Source organism: Lissotriton vulgaris, chromosome 1_1, assembly GCF_964263255.1.
Source record: "Lissotriton vulgaris chromosome 1_1, aLisVul1.2, whole genome shotgun sequence".
Lineage (NCBI taxonomy): Eukaryota > Metazoa > Chordata > Amphibia > Caudata > Salamandridae > Lissotriton > Lissotriton vulgaris.
The window spans coordinates 231,540,143-231,559,213 of NC_141685.1; the positions used below are offsets into that span (position 1 = coordinate 231,540,143).

Sequence of the window (19,071 nt, forward strand, 5' to 3'; positions counted from 1 at the left end):
GAATTCAAATTCCTCTCACATGCTAAAGAATACCTGAACCCTTTTGATTAAACCACTTTAGTTGTTATAATGAGAACATATTTGAAAGCCATCTGTGATGTTTCTGTTCTTACTCTGCAATGACCTTGGCAATGACAAGTTAAAAATAAAATGAATGCAAATTTTATAATGGAGAATGCGGGCATCGATCCCGCTACCTCTCGCATGCTAAGCGAGCGCTCTACCATTTGAGCTAATTCCCCTGTGTGTTTAATCTGCATAACATGAAAAAAGTAACCTTACTGCCTTCCACACTTTATTTGAAGTCCAATTGCCCATAACAGTGTTAAGTTCACTCCTAACTTATGCCTTACCTCCACTTATGGGATGTTTTACAGTTCAGGTTGGCCTGTTTACTACTCGAATATGAGTGATATTGCGGTGTGTTCATCTAGACTCATACCCTAGCTAATCTTGAAGTTAAATTTCCCACCAATGAGAAACCAAGGGAGATACAATTTTTGATAGTTATTGCATGTCTAATGCAAGAATATTCACCAGATTATGAGAGTCAATGCAATAATCCAGCAAAAATTACTCATTTTCGCCCAACGTGGGGCTCGAACCCACGACCCTGTGATTAAGAGTCTCATGCTCTACCGACTGAGCTAGCCGGGCTCCCACTTCAAGATGGTATGCAGACTAATCATTTTTTATGAAGGAAATCCATTCCTGGACAATTTTTGGGAGTTATTGCAGGTCTAATGCAAGATTAATCTCCATATTATGAGAGTCAATGCAATATTCAGGCAAAAATTACTCGTTTTCGCCCAACGTGGGGCTCGAACCCACGACCCTGAGATTAAGAGTCTCATGCTCTACCGACTGAGCTAGCCGGGCTCCCTCCTTAAGACAGTATGCAGACCAATCCCTTTTTGTGAAGAAAATCAAATCCTGGATATTCCTCTACTCTTGTTTTGCAAGGAAAGCCAGATTTATACATCCTTCAGAGGACAGAGTGTCAAAAAAAATAAGAGAACATGAAAACGGAAGTTGTGAGAACTTCATTTTGAGATTGCATAAGAATTCAAATTCCTCTCACATGCTAAAGAATACCTGAACCCTTTTGATTAAACCACTTTAGTTGTTATAATGAGACCATATTTGAAAGCCATCTGTGATTTTTCTGTTCTTACTCTGCAATGACCTTGGCAATGACAAGTTAAAAATAAAATGTATGCAAATTTTATAATGGAGAATGCGGGCATCGATCCCGCTACCTCTCGCATGCTAAGCGAGCGCTCTACCATTTGAGCTAATTCCCCTGTGTGTTTAATCTGCATAACATGAAAAAAGTAACCTTACTGCCTTCCACACTTTATTTGAAGTCCAATTGCCCATAACAGTGTTCAGTTCACTCCTAATTTATGCCTTACCTTCACTTATGGGATGTTTTACAGTTCAGGTTGGCCTGTTTACTACTCGAATATGAGTGATATTGCGGTGTGTTCATCTAGACTCATACCCTAGCTAATCTTGAAGTTAAATTTCCCACCAATGAGAAACCAAGGGAGATACAATTTTTGATAGTTATTGCATGTCTAATGCAAGAATATTCACCAGATTATGAGAGTCAATGCAATAATCCAGCAAAAATTACTCATTTTCGCCCAACGTGGGGCTCGAACCCACGACCCTGAGATTAAGAGTCTCATGCTCTACCGACTGAGCTAGCCAGGCTCCCACTTCAAGATGGTATGCAGACTAATCATTTTTTATGAAGGAAATCCATTCCTGGACAATTTTTGGGAGTTATTGCAGGTCTAATGCAAGATTAATCTCCATATTATGAGAGTCAATGCAATATTCAGGCAAAAATGACTCGTTTTCGCCCAACATGGGGCTCGAACCCACGACCCTGAGATTAAGAGTCTCATGCTCTACCGACTGAGCTAGCCGGGCTCCCTCCTTAAGACAGTATGCAGACCAATCCCTTTTTGTGAAGAAAATCAAATCCTGGATATTCCTCTACTCTTGTTTTGCAAGGAAAGCCAGATTTATACATCCTTCAGAGGACAGAGTGTCAAAAAAAAATAAGAGAAAATGAAAACGGAAGTTGTGAGAACTTCATTTTGAGATTGCATAAGAATTCAAATTCCTCTCACATGCTAAAGAATACCTGAACCCTTTTGATTAAACCACTTTAGTTGTTATAATGAGAACATATTTGAAAGCCATCTGTGATTTTTCTGTTCTTACTCTGCAATGACCTTGGCAATGACAAGTTAAAAATAAAATGAATGCAAATTTTATAATGGAGAATGCGGGCATCAATCCCGCTACCTCTCGCATGCTAAGCGAGCGCTCTACCATTTGAGCTAATTCCCCTGTGTGTTTAATCTGCATAACATGAAAAAAGTAACCTTACTGCCTTCCACACTTTATTTGAAGTCCAATTGCCCATAACAGTGTTAAGTTCACTCCTAACTTATGCCTTACCTCCACTTATGGGATGTTTTACAGTTCAGGTTGGCCTGTTTACTACTCGAATATGAGTGATATTGCGGTGTGTTCATCTAGACTCATACCCTAGCTAATCTTGAAGTTAAATTTCCCACCAATGAGAAACCAAGGGAGATACAATTTTTGATAGTTATTGCATGTCTAATGCAAGAATATTCACCAGATTATGAGAGTCAATGCAATAATCCAGCAAAAATTACTCATTTTCGCCCAACGTGGGGCTCGAACCCACGACCCTGTGATTAAGAGTCTCATGCTCTACCGACTGAGCTAGCCGGGCTCCCACTTCAAGATGGTATGCAGACTAATCATTTTTTATGAAGGAAATCCATTCCTGGACAATTTTTGGGAGTTATTGCAGGTCTAATGCAAGATTAATCTCCATATTATGAGAGTCAATGCAATATTCAGGCAAAAATTACTCGTTTTCGCCCAACGTGGGGCTCGAACCCACGACCCTGAGATTAAGAGTCTCATGCTCTACCGACTGAGCTAGCCGGGCTCCCTCCTTAAGACAGTATGCAGACCAATCCCTTTTTGTGAAGAAAATCAAATCCTGGATATTCCTCTACTCTTGTTTTGCAAGGAAAGCCAGATTTATACATCCTTCAGAGGACAGAGTGTCAAAAAAAATAAGAGAACATGAAAACGGAAGTTGTGAGAACTTCATTTTGAGATTGCATAAGAATTCAAATTCCTCTCACATGCTAAAGAATACCTGAACCCTTTTGATTAAACCACTTTAGTTGTTATAATGAGACCATATTTGAAAGCCATCTGTGATTTTTCTGTTCTTACTCTGCAATGACCTTGGCAATGACAAGTTAAAAATCAAATGTATGCAAATTTTATAATGGAGAATGCGGGCATCGATCCCGCTACCTCTCGCATGCTAAGCAAGCGCTCTACCATTTGAGCTAATTCCCCTGTGTGTTTAATCTGCATAACATGAAAAAAGTAACCTTACTGCCTTACACACTTTATTTGAAGTCCAATTGCCCAAAACAGTGTTCAGTTCACTCCTAATTTATGCCTTACCTTCACTTATGGGATGTTTTACAGTTCAGGTTGGCCTGTTTACTACTCGAATATGAGTGATATTGTGGTGTGTTCATCTAGACTCATACCCTACCTAATCTTGAAGTTAAATTGCCCACCAATGAGAAACCAAGGGAGATACCATTTTTGATAGTTATTGCATGTCTAATGCAAGAATAATCACCAGATTATGAGAGTCCAGCAAAAATTACTCATTTTCGCCCAACGTGGGGCTCGAACCCACGACCCTGAGATTAAGAGTCTCATGCTCTACCGACTGAGCTAGCCGGGCTCCCACTTCAGGATGGTATGCAGACTAATCATTTTTCATGAAGGAAATCCATTCCTGGACAATTTTTGGGAGTTATTGCAGGTCTAATGCAAGATTAATCTCCATATTATGAGAGTCAATGCAATATTCAGGCAAAAATGACTCGTTTTCGCCCAACATGGGGCTCGAACCCACGACCCTGAGATTAAGAGTCTCATGCTCTACCGACTGAGCTAGCCGGGCTCCCTCCTTAAGACAGTATGCAGACCAATCCCTTTTTGTGAAGAAAATCTAATCCTGGATATTCCTCTACTCTTGTTTTGCAAGGAAAGCCAGATTTATACATCCTTCAGAGGACAGAGTGTCAAAAAAAAATAAGAGAAAATGAAAACGGAAGTTGTGAGAACTTCATTTTGAGATTGCATAAGAATTCAAATTCCTCTCACATGCTAAAGAATACCTGAACCCTTTTGATTAAACCACTTTAGTTGTTATAATGAGAACATATTTGAAAGCCATCTGTGATGTTTCTGTTCTTACTCTGCAATGACCTTGGCAATGACAAGTTAAAAATAAAATGAATGCAAATTTTATAATGGAGAATGCGGGCATCGATCCCGCTACCTCTCGCATGCTAAGCGAGCGCTCTACCATTTGAGCTAATTCCCCTGTGTGTTTAATCTGCATAACATGAAAAAAGTAACCTTACTGCCTTCCACACTTTATTTGAAGTCCAATTGCCCATAACAGTGTTAAGTTCACTCCTAACTTATGCCTTACCTCCACTTATGGGATGTTTTACAGTTCAGGTTGGCCTGTTTACTACTCGAATATGAGTGATATTGCGGTGTGTTCATCTAGACTCATACCCTAGCTAATCTTGAAGTTAAATTTCCCACCAATGAGAAACCAAGGGAGATACAATTTTTGATAGTTATTGCATGTCTAATGCAAGAATATTCACCAGATTATGAGAGTCAATGCAATAATCCAGCAAAAATTACTCATTTTCGCCCAACGTGGGGCTCGAACCCACGACCCTGTGATTAAGAGTCTCATGCTCTACCGACTGAGCTAGCCGGGCTCCCACTTCAAGATGGTATGCAGACTAATCATTTTTTATGAAGGAAATCCATTCCTGGACAATTTTTGGGAGTTATTGCAGGTCTAATGCAAGATTAATCTCCATATTATGAGAGTCAATGCAATATTCAGGCAAAAATTACTCGTTTTCGCCCAACGTGGGGCTCGAACCCACGACCCTGAGATTAAGAGTCTCATGCTCTACCGACTGAGCTAGCCGGGCTCCCTCCTTAAGACAGTATGCAGACCAATCCCTTTTTGTGAAGAAAATCAAATCCTGGATATTCCTCTACTCTTGTTTTGCAAGGAAAGCCAGATTTATACATCCTTCAGAGGACAGAGTGTCAAAAAAAATAAGAGAACATGAAAACGGAAGTTGTGAGAACTTCATTTTGAGATTGCATAAGAATTCAAATTCCTCTCACATGCTAAAGAATACCTGAACCCTTTTGATTAAACCACTTTAGTTGTTATAATGAGACCATATTTGAAAGCCATCTGTGATTTTTCTGTTCTTACTCTGCAATGACCTTGGCAATGACAAGTTAAAAATAAAATGTCTGCAAATTTTATAATGGAGAATGCGGGCATCGATCCCGCTACCTCTCGCATGCTAAGCGAGCGCTCTACCATTTGAGCTAATTCCCCTGTGTGTTTAATCTGCATAACATGAAAAAAGTAACCTTACTGCCTTCCACACTTTATTTGAAGTCCAATTGCCCATAACAGTGTTCAGTTCACTCCTAATTTATGCCTTACCTTCACTTATGGGATGTTTTACAGTTCAGGTTGGCCTGTTTACTACTCGAATATGAGTGATATTGCGGTGTGTTCATCTAGACTCATACCCTAGCTAATCTTGAAGTTAAATTTCCCACCAATGAGAAACCAAGGGAGATACAATTTTTGATAGTTATTGCATGTCTAATGCAAGAATATTCACCAGATTATGAGAGTCAATGCAATAATCCAGCAAAAATTACTCATTTTCGCCCAACGTGGGGCTCGAACCCACGACCCTGAGATTAAGAGTCTCATGCTCTACCGACTGAGCTAGCCAGGCTCCCACTTCAAGATGGTATGCAGACTAATCATTTTTTATGAAGGAAATCCATTCCTGGACAATTTTTGGGAGTTATTGCAGGTCTAATGCAAGATTAATCTCCATATTATGAGAGTCAATGCAATATTCAGGCAAAAATGACTCGTTTTCGCCCAACATGGGGCTCGAACCCACGACCCTGAGATTAAGAGTCTCATGCTCTACCGACTGAGCTAGCCGGGCTCCCTCCTTAAGACAGTATGCAGACCAATCCCTTTTTGTGAAGAAAATCAAATCCTGGATATTCCTCTACTCTTGTTTTGCAAGGAAAGCCAGATTTATACATCCTTCAGAGGACAGAGTGTCAAAAAAAAATAAGAGAAAATGAAAACGGAAGTTGTGAGAACTTCATTTTGAGATTGCATAAGAATTCAAATTCCTCTCACATGCTAAAGAATACCTGAACCCTTTTGATTAAACCACTTTAGTTGTTATAATGAGAACATATTTGAAAGCCATCTGTGATTTTTCTGTTCTTACTCTGCAATGACCTTGGCAATGACAAGTTAAAAATAAAATGAATGCAAATTTTATAATGGAGAATGCGGGCATCGATCCCGCTACCTCTCGCATGCTAAGCGAGCGCTCTACCATTTGAGCTAATTCCCCTGTGTGTTTAATCTGCATAACATGAAAAAAGTAACCTTACTGCCTTCCACACTTTATTTGAAGTCCAATTGCCCATAACAGTGTTAAGTTCACTCCTAACTTATGCCTTACCTCCACTTATGGGATGTTTTACAGTTCAGGTTGGCCTGTTTACTACTCGAATATGAGTGATATTGCGGTGTGTTCATCTAGACTCATACCCTAGCTAATCTTGAAGTTAAATTTCCCACCAATGAGAAACCAAGGGAGATACAATTTTTGATAGTTATTGCATGTCTAATGCAAGAATATTCACCAGATTATGAGAGTCAATGCAATAATCCAGCAAAAATTACTCATTTTCGCCCAACGTGGGGCTCGAACCCACGACCCTGTGATTAAGAGTCTCATGCTCTACCGACTGAGCTAGCCGGGCTCCCACTTCAAGATGGTATGCAGACTAATCATTTTTTATGAAGGAAATCCATTCCTGGACAATTTTTGGGAGTTATTGCAGGTCTAATGCAAGATTAATCTCCATATTATGAGAGTCAATGCAATATTCAGGCAAAAATTACTCGTTTTCGCCCAACGTGGGGCTCGAACCCACGACCCTGAGATTAAGAGTCTCATGCTCTACCGACTGAGCTAGCCGGGCTCCCTCCTTAAGACAGTATGCAGACCAATCCCTTTTTGTGAAGAAAATCAAATCCTGGATATTCCTCTACTCTTGTTTTGCAAGGAAAGCCAGATTTATACATCCTTCAGAGGACAGAGTGTCAAAAAAAATAAGAGAACATGAAAACGGAAGTTGTGAGAACTTCATTTTGAGATTGCATAAGAATTCAAATTCCTCTCACATGCTAAAGAATACCTGAACCCTTTTGATTAAACCACTTTAGTTGTTATAATGAGACCATATTTGAAAGCCATCTGTGATTTTTCTGTTCTTACTCTGCAATGACCTTGGCAATGACAAGTTAAAAATCAAATGTATGCAAATTTTATAATGGAGAATGCGGGCATCGATCCCGCTACCTCTCGCATGCTAAGCAAGCGCTCTACCATTTGAGCTAATTCCCCTGTGTGTTTAATCTGCATAACATGAAAAAAGTAACCTTACTGCCTTACACACTTTATTTGAAGTCCAATTGCCCATAACAGTGTTCAGTTCACTCCTAATTTATGCCTTACCTTCACTTATGGGATGTTTTACAGTTCAGGTTGGCCTGTTTACTACTCGAATATGAGTGATATTGTGGTGTGTTCATCTAGACTCATACCCTACCTAATCTTGAAGTTAAATTGCCCACCAATGAGAAACCAAGGGAGATACCATTTTTGATAGTTAATGCATGTCTAATGCAAGAATAATCACCAGATTATGAGAGTCCAGCAAAAATTACTCATTTTCGCCCAACGTGGGGCTCGAACCCACGACCCTGAGATTAAGAGTCTCATGCTCTACCGACTGAGCTAGCCGGGCTCCCACTTCAGGATGGTATGCAGACTAATCATTTTTCATGAAGGAAATCCATTCCTGGACAATTTTTGGGAGTTATTGCATGTCTAATGCAAGATTAATCTCCATATTATGAGAGTCAATGCAATATTCAGGCAAAAATTACTCGTTTTCGCCCAACGTGGGGCTCGAACCCACGACCCTGAGATTAAGAGCCTCATGCTCTACCGACTGAGCTAGCCGGGTTCCCTCCTTAAGACAGTATGCAGACCAATCCCTTTTTGTGAAGAAAATCAAATTCTGGCTATTCCTCTACTCTTGTTTTGCAAGGAAAGCCAGATTTATACATCCTTCAGAGGACAGAGTGTCAAAAAAAATAAGAGAAAATGAAAATGGAAGTTGTGAGAACTTCATTTTGAGATTGCATAAGAATTCAAATTCCTCTCACATGCTAAAGAATACCTGAACCCTTTTGATTAAACCACTTTAGTTGTTATAATGAGACCATATTTGAAAGCCATCTTTGATTTTTCTGTTCTTACTCTGCAATGACCTTGGCAATGACAAGTTAAAAATAATATGTATGCAAATTTTATAATGGAGAATGCGGGCATCGATCCCGCTACCTCTCGCATGCTAAGCGAGCGCTCTACCATTTGAGCTAATTCCCCTGTGTGTTTCATCTGCATAACATGAAAAAAGTAACCTTATTGCCTTCCACACTTTATTTGAAGACCAATTGCCCATAACAGTGTTAAGTTCACTCCTAACTTATGCCTTACCTCCACTTATGGGATGTTTTACAGTTCAGGTTGGCCTGTTTACTACTCGAATATGAGTGATATTGCGGTGTGTTCATCTAGACTCATACCCTAGCTAATCTTGAAGTTAAATTTCCCACCAATGAGAAACCAAGGGAGATACCATTTTTGATAGTTATTGCATGTCTAATGCAAGAATATTCACCAGATTATGAGAGTCAATGCAATAATCCAGCAAAAATTACTCATTTTCACCCAACATGGGGCTCGAACCCACGACCCTGAGATTAAGTGTCTCATGCTCTACCGACTGAGCTAGCCGGGCTCCCACTTTAAGATGGTATGCAGACTAATTATTTTTTATGAAGGAAATCCATTCCTGGACAATTTTTGGGAGTTATTGCAGGTCTAATGCAAGATTAATCTCCATATTATGAGAGTCAATGCAATATTCAGGCAAAAATTACTCGTTTTCGCCCAACGTGGGGCTCGAACCCACGACCCTGAGATTAAGAGTCTCATGCTCTACCGACTGAGCTAGCCGGGCTCCCTCCTTAAGACAGTATGCAGACCAATCCCTTTTTGTGAAGAAAATCAAATCCTGGATATTCCTCTACTCTTGTTTTGCAAGGAAAGCCAGATTTATACATCCTTCAGAGGACAGAGTGTCAAAAAAAATAAGAGAAAATGAAAACGGAAGTTGTGAGAACTTCATTTTGAGATTGCATAAGAATTCAAATTCCTCTCACATGCTAAAGAATACCTGAACCCTTTTGATTAAACCACTTTAGTTGTTATAATGAGACCATATTTGAAAGCCATCTGTGATTTTTCTGTTCTTACTCTGCAATGACCTTGGCAATGACAAGTTAAAAATAAAATGTATGCAAATTTTATAATAGAGAATGCGGGCATCGATACCGCTACCTCTCACATGCTAAGCGAGCACTCTACCATTTGAGCTAATTCCCCTGTGTGTTTAATCTGCATAACATGAAAAAAGTAACCTTACTGCCTTACACACTTTATTTGAAGTCCAATTGCCCATAACAGTGTTCAGTTCACTCCTAACTTATGCCTTACCTTCACTTATGGGATGTTTTACAGTTCAGGTTGGCCTGTTTACTACTCGAATATGAGTGATATTGTGGTGTGTTCATCTAGACTCATACCCTACCTAATCTTGAAGTTAAATTTCCCACCAATGAGAAACCAAGGGAGATACCATTTTTGATAGTTATTGCATGTCTAATGCAAGAATAATCACCAGATTATGAGAGTCCAGCAAAAATTACTCATTTTCGCCCAACGTGGGGCTCTGAACCCACGACCCTGAGATTAAGAGTCTCATGCTCTACCGACTGAGCTAGCCGGGCTCCCACTTCAAGATGGTATGCAGACTAATCATTTTTTATGAAGGAAATCCATTCCTGGACAATTTTTGGGAGTTATTGCATGTCTATTGCAAGATTAATCTCCATATTATGAGAGTCAATCCAATATTCAGGCAAAAATTGCTCGTTTTCGCCCAACATGGGGCTCGAACCCACGACCCTGAGATTAAGAGTCTCATGCTCTACCGACTGAGCTAGCCGGGTTCCCTCCTTAAGGCAGTATGCAGACCAATTCCTTTTTGTGAAGAAAATCAAATCCTGGATATTCCTCTACTCTTGTTTTGCAAGGAAAGCCAGATTTATACATCCTTCAGAGGACAGAGTGTCAAAAAAAATAAGAGAAAATGAAAATGGAAGTTGTGAGAACTTCATTTTGAGATTGCATAAGAATTCAAATTCCTCTCACATGCTAAAGAATACCTGAACCCTTTTGATTAAACCACTTTAGTTGTTATAATGAGACCATATTTGAAAGCCATCTGTGATTTTTCTGTTCTTACTCTGCAATGACCTTGGCAATGACAAGTTAAAAATAAAATGTATGCAAATTTTATAATGGAGAATGCGGGCATCGATCCCGCTCCCTCTCGCATGCTAAGCGAGCGCTCTACCATTTGAGCTAATTCCCCTGTGTGTTTAATCTGCATAACATGAAAAAAGTAACCTCACTGCCTTACACACTTTATTTGAAGTCCAATTGCCCATAACAGTGTTCAGTTCACTCCTAACTTATGCCTTACCTTCACTTATGGGATGTTTTACAGTTCAGGTTGGCCTGTTTACTACTCGAATATGAGTGATATTGTGGTGTGTTCATCTAGACTCATACCCTACCTAATCTTGAAGTTAAATTTCCCACCAATGAGAAACCAAGGGAGATACCATTTTTGATAGTTATTGCATGTCTAATGCAAGAATATTCACCAGATTATGAGAGTCAATGCAATAATCCAGCAAAAATGACTCATTTTCACCCAACGTGGGGCTCAAACCCACGACCCTGAGATTAAGAGTCTCATGCTCTACGGACTGAGCTAGCCGGGCTCCTGCTTCAAGATGGTATGCAGACTAATCATTTTTTATGAAGGAAATCCATTCCTGGACAATTTTTGGGAGTTATTGCAGGTCTAATGCAAGATTAATCTCCATATTATGAGAGTCAATGCAATATTCAGGCAAAAATTACTCTTTTTCGCCCAACGTGGGGCTCGAACACACGACCCTGAGATTAAGAGTCCCATGCTCTACCGACTGAGCTAGCCGGGCTCCCTCCTTAAGACAGTATGCAGACCAATCCCTTTTTGTGAAGAAAATCAAATCCTGGATATTCCTCTACTCTTGTTTTGCAAGGAAAGCCAGATTTATACATCCTTCAGAGGACAGAGTGTCAAAAAAAAAGAGAAAATGAAAATGGAAGTTGTGAGAACTTCATTTTGAGATTGCATAAGAATTCAAATTCCTCTCACATGCTAAAGAATACCTGAACCCTTTTGATTAAACCACTTTAGTTGTTATAATGAGACCATATTTGAAAGCCATCTGTGATTTTTCTGTTCTTACTCTGTAATGACCTTGGCAATGACAAGTTAAAAATAAAATGTATGCAAATTTTATAATGGAGAATGCGGGCATCGATCCCGCTACCTCTCGCATGCTAAGTGAGCGCTCTACCATTTGAGCTAATTCCCCTGTGTGTTTAATCTGCATAACATGAAAAAAGTAACCTTACTGCCTTCCACACTTTATTTGAAGTCCAATTGCCCATAACAGTGTTAAGTTCACTCCTAACTTATGCCTTACCTCCACTTATGGGATGTTTTACAGTTCAGGTTGGCCTGTTTACTACTCGAATATGAGTGATATTGCGGTGTGTTCATCTAGACTCATACCCTAGCTAATCTTGAAGTTAAATTTCCCACCAATGAGAAACCAAGGGAGATACCATTTTTGATAGTTATTGCATGTCTAATGCAAGAATATTCACCAGATTATGAGAGTCAATGCAATAATCCAGCAAAAATTACTCATTTTCGCCCAACGTGGGGCTCGAACCCACGACCCTGAAATTAAGAGTCTCATGCTCTACCGACTGAGCTAGCCAGGCTCCCACTTCAAGATGGTATGCAGACTAATTATTTTTTATGAAGGAAATCCATTCCTGGACAATTTTTGGGAGTTATTGCAGGTCTAATGCAAGATTAATCTCCATATTATGAGAGTCAATGCAATATTCAGGCAAAAATTACTCTTTTTCGCCCAACGTGGGGCTCGAACCCACGACCCTGAGATTAAGAGTCTCATGCTCTACCGACTGAGCTAGCCGGGCTCCCTCCTTAAGACAGTATGCAGACCAATCCCTTTTTGTGAAGAAAATCAAATCCTGGATATTCCTCTACTCTTGTTTTGCAAGGAAAGCCAGATTTATACATCCTTCAGAGGACAGAGTGTCAAAAAAAATAAGAGAAAATGAAAACGGAAGTTGTGAGAACTTCATTTTGAGATTGCATAAGAATTCAAATTCCTCTCACATGCTAAAGAATACCTGAACCCTTTTGATTAAACCACTTTAGTTGTTATAATGAGACCATATTTGAAAGCCATCTGTGATTTTTCTGTTCTTACTCTGCAATGACCTTGGCAATGACAAGTTAAAAATAAAATGTATGAAAATTTTATAATGGAGAATGCGGGCATCGATACCGCTACCTCTCGCATGCTAAGCGAGCGCTCTACCATTTGAGCTAATTCCCCTGTGTGTTTAATCTGCATAACATGAAAAAAGTAACCTCACTGCCTTACACACTTTATTTGAAGTCCAATTGCCCATAACAGTGTTCAGTTCACTCCTAACTTATGCCTTACCTTCACTTATGGGATGTTTTACAGTTCAGGTTGGCCTGTTTATTACTCGAATATGAGTGATATTGTGGTGTGTTCATCTAGACTCATACCCTAGCTAATCTTGAAGTTAAATTTCCCACCAATGAGAAACCAAGGGAGATACCATTTTTGATAGTTATTGCATGTCTAATGCAAGAATATTCACCAGATTATGAGAGTCAATGCAATAATCCAGCAAAAATTACTCATTTTCACCCAACGTGGGGCTCGAACCCACGACCCTGAAATTAAGAGTCTCATGCTCTACCAATTGAGCTAGCCAGGCTCCCACTTCAAGATAGTATGCAGACTAATTATTTTTTATGAAGGAAATCCATTCCTGGACAATTTTTGGGAGTTATTGCAGGTCTAATGCAAGATTAATCTCCATATTATGAGAGTCAATGCAATATTCAGGCTTGTTTTCGCCCAACGTGGGGCTCGAACCCACAACCCTGAGATTAAGAGTCTCATGCTCTACCGACTGAGCTAGCCGGGCTCCCTCCTTAAGACAGTATGCAGACCAATCCCTTTTTGTGAAGAAAATCAAATCCTGGATATTCCTCTACTCTTGTTTTGCAAGGAAAGCCAGATTTATACATCCTTCAGAGGACAGTGTCAAAAAAAAAATAAGAGAAAATGAAAACGGAAGTTGTGAGAACTTCATTTTGAGATTGCATAAGAATTCAAATTCCTCTCACATGCTAAAGAATACCTGAACCCTTTTGATTAAACCACTTTAGTTGTTATAATGAGACCATATTTGAAAGCCATCTGTGATTTTTCTGTTCTTACTCTGCAATGACCTTGGCAATGACAAGTTAAAAATAAAATGTATGCAAATTTTATATTGGAGAATGCGGGATTCGATCCCGCTACCTCTCGCATGCTAAGCGAGCGCTCTACCATTTGAGCTAATTCCCCTGAGTGTTTAATCTGCATAACATGAAAAAAGTAACCTTACTGCCTTCCACACTTTGTTTGAAGTCCAATTGCCCATAACAGTGTTAAGTTCACTCCTAACTTATGCCTTACCTCCACTTATGGGATGTTTTACAGTTCAGGTTGGCCTGTTTACTACTCGAATATGAGTGATATTGCGGTGTGTTCATCTAGACTCATACCCTAGCTAATCTTGAAGTTAAATTTCCCACCAATGAGAAACCAAGGGAGATACCATTTTTGATAGTAATTGCATGTCTGATGCAAGAATATTCACCAGATTATGAGAGTCAATGCAATAATCCAGCAAAAATTACTCATTTTCGCCCAACGTGGGGCTCGAACCCACGACCCTGAGATTAAGAGTCTCATGCTCTACCGACTGAGCTAGCCGGGCTCCCACTTCAAGATGGTATGCAGACTAATCATTTTTTATGAAGGAAATCCATTCCTGGACAATTTTTGGGAGTTATTGCAGGTCTAATGCAAGATTAATCTCCATATTATGAGAGTCAATGCAATATTCAGGCAAAAATTACTCGTTTTCGCCCAACGTGGGGCTCGAACCCACGACCCGGAGATTAAGAGTCTCATGCTCTACCGACTGAGCTAGCCGGGCTCCCTCCTTAAGACAGTATGCAGACCAATCCCTTTTTGTGAAGAAAATCAAATCCTGGATATTCCTCTACTCTTGTTTTGCAAGGAAAGCCAGATTTATACATCCTTCAGAGGACAGAGTGTCAAAAAAAAATAAGAGAAAATGAAAACGGAAGTTGTGAGAACTTCATTTTGAGATTGCATAAGAATTCAAATTCCTCTCACATGCTAAAGAATACCTGAACCCTTTTGATTAAACCACTTTAGTTGTTATAATGAGACCATATTTGAAAGCCATCTGTGATTTTTCTGTTCTTACTCTGCAATGACCTTGGCAATGACAAGTTAAAAATAAAATGTATGCAAATTTTATAATGGAGAATGCGGGCATCGATCCCGCTACCTCTCGCATGCTAAGCGAGCGCTCTACCATTTGAGCTAATTCCCCTGTGTGTTTAATCTGCATAACATGAAAAAAGTAACCTCACTGCCTTCCACACTTTATTTGAAGTCCAATTGCCCATAACAGTGTTCAGTTCACTCCTAACTTATGCCTTACCTTCACTTATGGGATGTTTTACAGTTCAGGTTGGCCTGTTTACTACTCGAATATGAGTGATATTGTGGTGTGTTCATCTAGACTCATACCCTAGCTAATCTTGAAGTTAAATTTCCCACCAATGAGAAACCAAGGGAGATACCATTTTTGATAGTTATTGCATGTCTAATGCAAGAATATTCACCAGATTATGAGAGTCAATGCAATAATCCAGCAAAAATTACTCATTTTCGCCCAACGTGGGGCTCGAACCCACGACCCTGAAATTAAGAGTCTCATGCTCTACCGACTGAGCTAGCCAGGCTCCCACTTCAAGATGGTATGCAGACTAATTATTTTTTATGAAGGAAATCCATTCCTGGACAATTTTTGGGAGTTATTGCAGGTCTAATGCAAGATTAATCTCCATATTATGAGAGTCAATCCAATATTCAGGCAAAAATTACTCTTTTTCGCCCAACGTGGGGCTCGAACACACGACCCTGAGATTAAGAGTCTCATGCTCTACCGACTGAGCTAGCCAGGCTCCCTCCTTAAGACAGTATGCAGACCAATCCCTTTTTGTGAAGAAAATCAAATCCTTGATATTCCTCTACTCTTGTTTTGCAAGGAAAGCCAGATTTATACATCCTTCAGAGGACAGAGTGTCAAAAAAATAAGAGAAAATGCAAATGGAAGTTGTGAGAAATTCATTTTGAGATTGCATAAGAATTCAAATTCCTCTCACATGCTAAAGAATACCTGAACCCTTTTGATTAAACCACTTTAGTTGTTATAATGAGACCATATTTGAAAGCCATCTGTGATTTTTCTGTTCTTACTCTGCAATGACCTTGGCAATGACAAGTTAAAAATAAAATGTATGCAAATTTTATAATGGAGAATGCGGGCATCGATCCCGCTACCTCTCGCATGCTAAGCGAGCGCTCTACCATTTGAGCTAATTCCCCTGTTTGTTTAATCTGCATAACATGAAAAAAAGTAACCTTACTGCCTTCCACACTTTATTTGAAGACCAATTGCCCATAACAGTGTTAAGTTCACTCCTAACTTATGCCTTACCTCCAGCTTATGGGATGTTTTACAGTTCAGGTTGGCCTGTTTACTTCTCGAATATGAGTGATATTGCGGTGTGTTCATCTAGACTCATACCCAAGCTAATCTTGAAGTTAAATTTCCCACCAATGAGAAACCAAGGGAGATACCATTTCTGATAGTTATTGCATGTCTAATGCAAGAATAATCACCAGATTATGAGAGTCCAGCAAAAATTACTCATTTTCGCCCAACGTGGGGCTCGAACCCACGACCCTGAGATTAAGAGTCTCATGCTCTACCGACTGAGCTAGCCGGGCTCCCACTTCAAGACGGTATGCAGACTAATCATTTTTCATGAAGGAAATCCATTCCTGGACAATTTTTGGGAGTTATTGCATGTCTAATGCAAGATTAATCTCCATATTATGAGAGTCAATGCAATATTCAGGCAAAAATTACTCGTTTTCGCCCCACGTGGGGCTCGAACCCACGACCCTGAGATTAAGAGTCTCATGCTCTACCGACTGAGCTAGCCGGGTTCCCTCCTTAAGGCAGTATGCAGACCAATCCCTTTTTGTGAAGAAAATCAAATCCTGGATATTCCTCTACTCTTGTTTTGCAAGGAAAGCCAGATTTATACATCCTTCAGAGGACAGAGTGTCAAAAAAAATAAGAGAAAATGAAAATGGAAGTTGTGAGAACTTCATTTTGAGATTGCATAAGAATTCAAATTCCTCTCACATGCTAAAGAATACCTGAACCCTTTTGATTAAACCACTTTAGTTGTTATAATGAGACCATATTTGAAAGCCATCTGTGATTTTTCTGTTCTTACTCTGCAATGACCTTGGCAATGACAAGTTAAAAATAAAATGTATGCAAATTTTATAATGGAGAATGCGGGCATCGATCAAGCTACCTCTCGCATGCTAAGCGAGCGCTCTACCATTTGAGCTAATTCCCCTGTGTGTTTAATCTGCATAACATGAAAAAAGTAACCGTATTGCCTTCCACACTTTATTTGAAGTCCAATTGCCCATAACAGTGTTAAGTTCACTCCTAACTTATGCCTTACCTCCACTTATGGGATGTTTTACAGTTCAGGTTGGCCTGTTTACTACTCGAATATGAGTGATATTGCGGTGTGTTCATCTAGACTCATACCCTAGCTAATCTTGAAGTTAAATTTCCCACCAATGAGAAACCAAGGGAGATACCATTTTTGATAGTTATTGCATGTCTAATGCAAGAATATTCACCAGATTATGAGAGTCAATGCAATAATCCAGCAAAAATTACTCATTTTCGCCCAACGTGGGGCTCGAACCCACGACCCTGAAATTAAGAGTCTCATGCTCTACCGACTGAGCTAGCCAGGCTCCCACTTCAAGATGGTATGCAGACTAATTATTTTTTATGAAGGAAATCCATTCCTGGACAATTTTTGGGAGTTATTGCAGGTCTAATGCAAGATTAATCTCCATATTATGAGAGTCAATCCAATATTCAGGCAAAAATTACTCTTTTTCGCCCAACGTGGGGCTCGAACACACGACCCTGAGATTAAGAGTCTCATGCTCTACCGACTGAGCTAGCCAGGGTCCCTCCTTAAGACAGTATGCAGACCAATCCCTTTTTGTGAAGAAAATCAAATCCTTGATATTCCTCTACTCTTGTTTTGCAAGGAAAGCCAGATTTATACATCCTTCAGAGGACAGAGTGTCAAAAAAATAAGAGAAAATGCAAATGGAAGTTGTGAGAAATTCATTTTGAGATTGCATAAGAATTCAAATTCCTCTCACATGCTAAAGAATACCTGAACCCTTTTGATTAAACCACTTTAGTTGTTATAATGAGACCATATTTGAAAGCCATCTGTGATTTTTCTGTTCTTACTCTGCAATGACCTTGGCAATGACAAGTTAAAAATAAAATGTATGCAAATTTTATAATGGAGAATGCGGGCATCGATCCCGCTACCTCTCGCATGCTAAGCGAGCGCTCTACCATTTGAGCTAATTCCCCTGTTTGTTTAATCTGCATAACATGAAAAAAAGTAACCTTACTGCCTTCCACACTTTATTTGAAGACCAATTGCCCATAACAGTGTTAAGTTCACTCCTAACTTATGCCTTACCTCCAGCTTATGGGATGTTTTACAGTTCAGGTTGGCCTGTTTACTACTCGAATATGAGTGATATTGCGGTGTGTTCATCTAGACTCATACCCAAGCTAATCTTGAAGTTAAATTTCCCACCAATGAGAAACCAAGGGAGATACCATTTCTGATAGTTATTGCATGTCTAATGCAAGAATAATCACCAGATTATGAGAGTCCAGCAAAAATTATTCATTTTCGCCCAACGTGGGGCTCGAACCCACGACCCTGAGATTAAGAGTCTCATGCTCTACCGACTGAGCTAGCCGGGCTCCCACTTCAAGACGGTATGCAGACTAATCATTTTTCATGAAGGAAATCCATTCCTGGACAATTTTTGGGAGTTATTGCATGTCTAATGCAAGATTAATCTCCATATTATGAGAGTCAATGCAATATTCAGGCAAAAATTACTCGTTTTCGCCCCACGTGGGGCTCGAACCCACGACCCTGAGATTAAGAGTCTCATGCTCTACCGACTGAGCTAGCCGGGTTCCCTCCTTAAGGCAGTATGCAGACCAATCCCTTTTTGTGAAGAAAATCAAATCCTGGATATTCCTCTACTCTTGTTTTGCAAGGAAAGCCAGATTTATACATCCTTCAGAGGACAGAGTGTCAAAAAAAATAAGAGAAAATGAAAATGGAAGTTGTGAGAACTTCATTTTGAGATTGCACAAGAATTCAAATTCCTCTCAC

At 39.7% G+C, this 19,071-nt stretch overlaps 22 non-coding genes across 22 annotated transcripts; all 22 read right to left on the reverse strand.

Moving 5' to 3' along the window:
- Window positions 1-169: 169 nt before the first annotated feature.
- On the reverse strand, window positions 170-242 carry TRNAA-AGC (transfer RNA alanine (anticodon AGC)). Its single transcript has one exon. It is a non-coding gene; the product is annotated as a tRNA-Ala (tRNA).
- A 564-nt stretch (window positions 243-806) lies between these two features.
- On the reverse strand, window positions 807-879 carry TRNAK-CUU (transfer RNA lysine (anticodon CUU)). The gene has a single exon. It is a non-coding gene; the product is annotated as a tRNA-Lys (tRNA).
- Window positions 880-1,231: 352 nt separating this feature from the next.
- On the reverse strand, window positions 1,232-1,304 carry TRNAA-AGC (transfer RNA alanine (anticodon AGC)). Its single transcript has one exon. It is a non-coding gene; the product is annotated as a tRNA-Ala (tRNA).
- A 1,627-nt stretch (window positions 1,305-2,931) lies between these two features.
- On the reverse strand, window positions 2,932-3,004 carry TRNAK-CUU (transfer RNA lysine (anticodon CUU)). Its single transcript has one exon. It is a non-coding gene; the product is annotated as a tRNA-Lys (tRNA).
- Window positions 3,005-3,759: 755 nt separating this feature from the next.
- TRNAK-CUU (transfer RNA lysine (anticodon CUU)) lies at window positions 3,760-3,832 on the reverse strand. Its single transcript has one exon. It is a non-coding gene; the product is annotated as a tRNA-Lys (tRNA).
- A 575-nt stretch (window positions 3,833-4,407) lies between these two features.
- On the reverse strand, window positions 4,408-4,480 carry TRNAA-AGC (transfer RNA alanine (anticodon AGC)). Its single transcript has one exon. It is a non-coding gene; the product is annotated as a tRNA-Ala (tRNA).
- Window positions 4,481-5,044: 564 nt separating this feature from the next.
- Window positions 5,045-5,117, reverse strand: TRNAK-CUU (transfer RNA lysine (anticodon CUU)). Its single transcript has one exon. It is a non-coding gene; the product is annotated as a tRNA-Lys (tRNA).
- A 352-nt stretch (window positions 5,118-5,469) lies between these two features.
- TRNAA-AGC (transfer RNA alanine (anticodon AGC)) lies at window positions 5,470-5,542 on the reverse strand. The gene has a single exon. It is a non-coding gene; the product is annotated as a tRNA-Ala (tRNA).
- A 990-nt stretch (window positions 5,543-6,532) lies between these two features.
- On the reverse strand, window positions 6,533-6,605 carry TRNAA-AGC (transfer RNA alanine (anticodon AGC)). The gene has a single exon. It is a non-coding gene; the product is annotated as a tRNA-Ala (tRNA).
- Window positions 6,606-7,169: 564 nt separating this feature from the next.
- On the reverse strand, window positions 7,170-7,242 carry TRNAK-CUU (transfer RNA lysine (anticodon CUU)). Its single transcript has one exon. It is a non-coding gene; the product is annotated as a tRNA-Lys (tRNA).
- Window positions 7,243-7,997: 755 nt separating this feature from the next.
- On the reverse strand, window positions 7,998-8,070 carry TRNAK-CUU (transfer RNA lysine (anticodon CUU)). Its single transcript has one exon. It is a non-coding gene; the product is annotated as a tRNA-Lys (tRNA).
- A 574-nt stretch (window positions 8,071-8,644) lies between these two features.
- TRNAA-AGC (transfer RNA alanine (anticodon AGC)) lies at window positions 8,645-8,717 on the reverse strand. The gene has a single exon. It is a non-coding gene; the product is annotated as a tRNA-Ala (tRNA).
- A 564-nt stretch (window positions 8,718-9,281) lies between these two features.
- On the reverse strand, window positions 9,282-9,354 carry TRNAK-CUU (transfer RNA lysine (anticodon CUU)). Its single transcript has one exon. It is a non-coding gene; the product is annotated as a tRNA-Lys (tRNA).
- A 1,403-nt stretch (window positions 9,355-10,757) lies between these two features.
- Window positions 10,758-10,830, reverse strand: TRNAA-AGC (transfer RNA alanine (anticodon AGC)). Its single transcript has one exon. It is a non-coding gene; the product is annotated as a tRNA-Ala (tRNA).
- Window positions 10,831-12,454: 1,624 nt separating this feature from the next.
- TRNAK-CUU (transfer RNA lysine (anticodon CUU)) lies at window positions 12,455-12,527 on the reverse strand. Its single transcript has one exon. It is a non-coding gene; the product is annotated as a tRNA-Lys (tRNA).
- A 1,405-nt stretch (window positions 12,528-13,932) lies between these two features.
- TRNAA-AGC (transfer RNA alanine (anticodon AGC)) lies at window positions 13,933-14,005 on the reverse strand. The gene has a single exon. It is a non-coding gene; the product is annotated as a tRNA-Ala (tRNA).
- Window positions 14,006-14,347: 342 nt separating this feature from the next.
- TRNAK-CUU (transfer RNA lysine (anticodon CUU)) lies at window positions 14,348-14,420 on the reverse strand. Its single transcript has one exon. It is a non-coding gene; the product is annotated as a tRNA-Lys (tRNA).
- A 575-nt stretch (window positions 14,421-14,995) lies between these two features.
- Window positions 14,996-15,068, reverse strand: TRNAA-AGC (transfer RNA alanine (anticodon AGC)). The gene has a single exon. It is a non-coding gene; the product is annotated as a tRNA-Ala (tRNA).
- A 988-nt stretch (window positions 15,069-16,056) lies between these two features.
- On the reverse strand, window positions 16,057-16,129 carry TRNAA-AGC (transfer RNA alanine (anticodon AGC)). The gene has a single exon. It is a non-coding gene; the product is annotated as a tRNA-Ala (tRNA).
- A 332-nt stretch (window positions 16,130-16,461) lies between these two features.
- TRNAK-CUU (transfer RNA lysine (anticodon CUU)) lies at window positions 16,462-16,534 on the reverse strand. Its single transcript has one exon. It is a non-coding gene; the product is annotated as a tRNA-Lys (tRNA).
- Window positions 16,535-18,169: 1,635 nt separating this feature from the next.
- On the reverse strand, window positions 18,170-18,242 carry TRNAA-AGC (transfer RNA alanine (anticodon AGC)). The gene has a single exon. It is a non-coding gene; the product is annotated as a tRNA-Ala (tRNA).
- Window positions 18,243-18,574: 332 nt separating this feature from the next.
- Window positions 18,575-18,647, reverse strand: TRNAK-CUU (transfer RNA lysine (anticodon CUU)). Its single transcript has one exon. It is a non-coding gene; the product is annotated as a tRNA-Lys (tRNA).
- Between the last annotated feature and the right edge of the window lie 424 nt (window positions 18,648-19,071).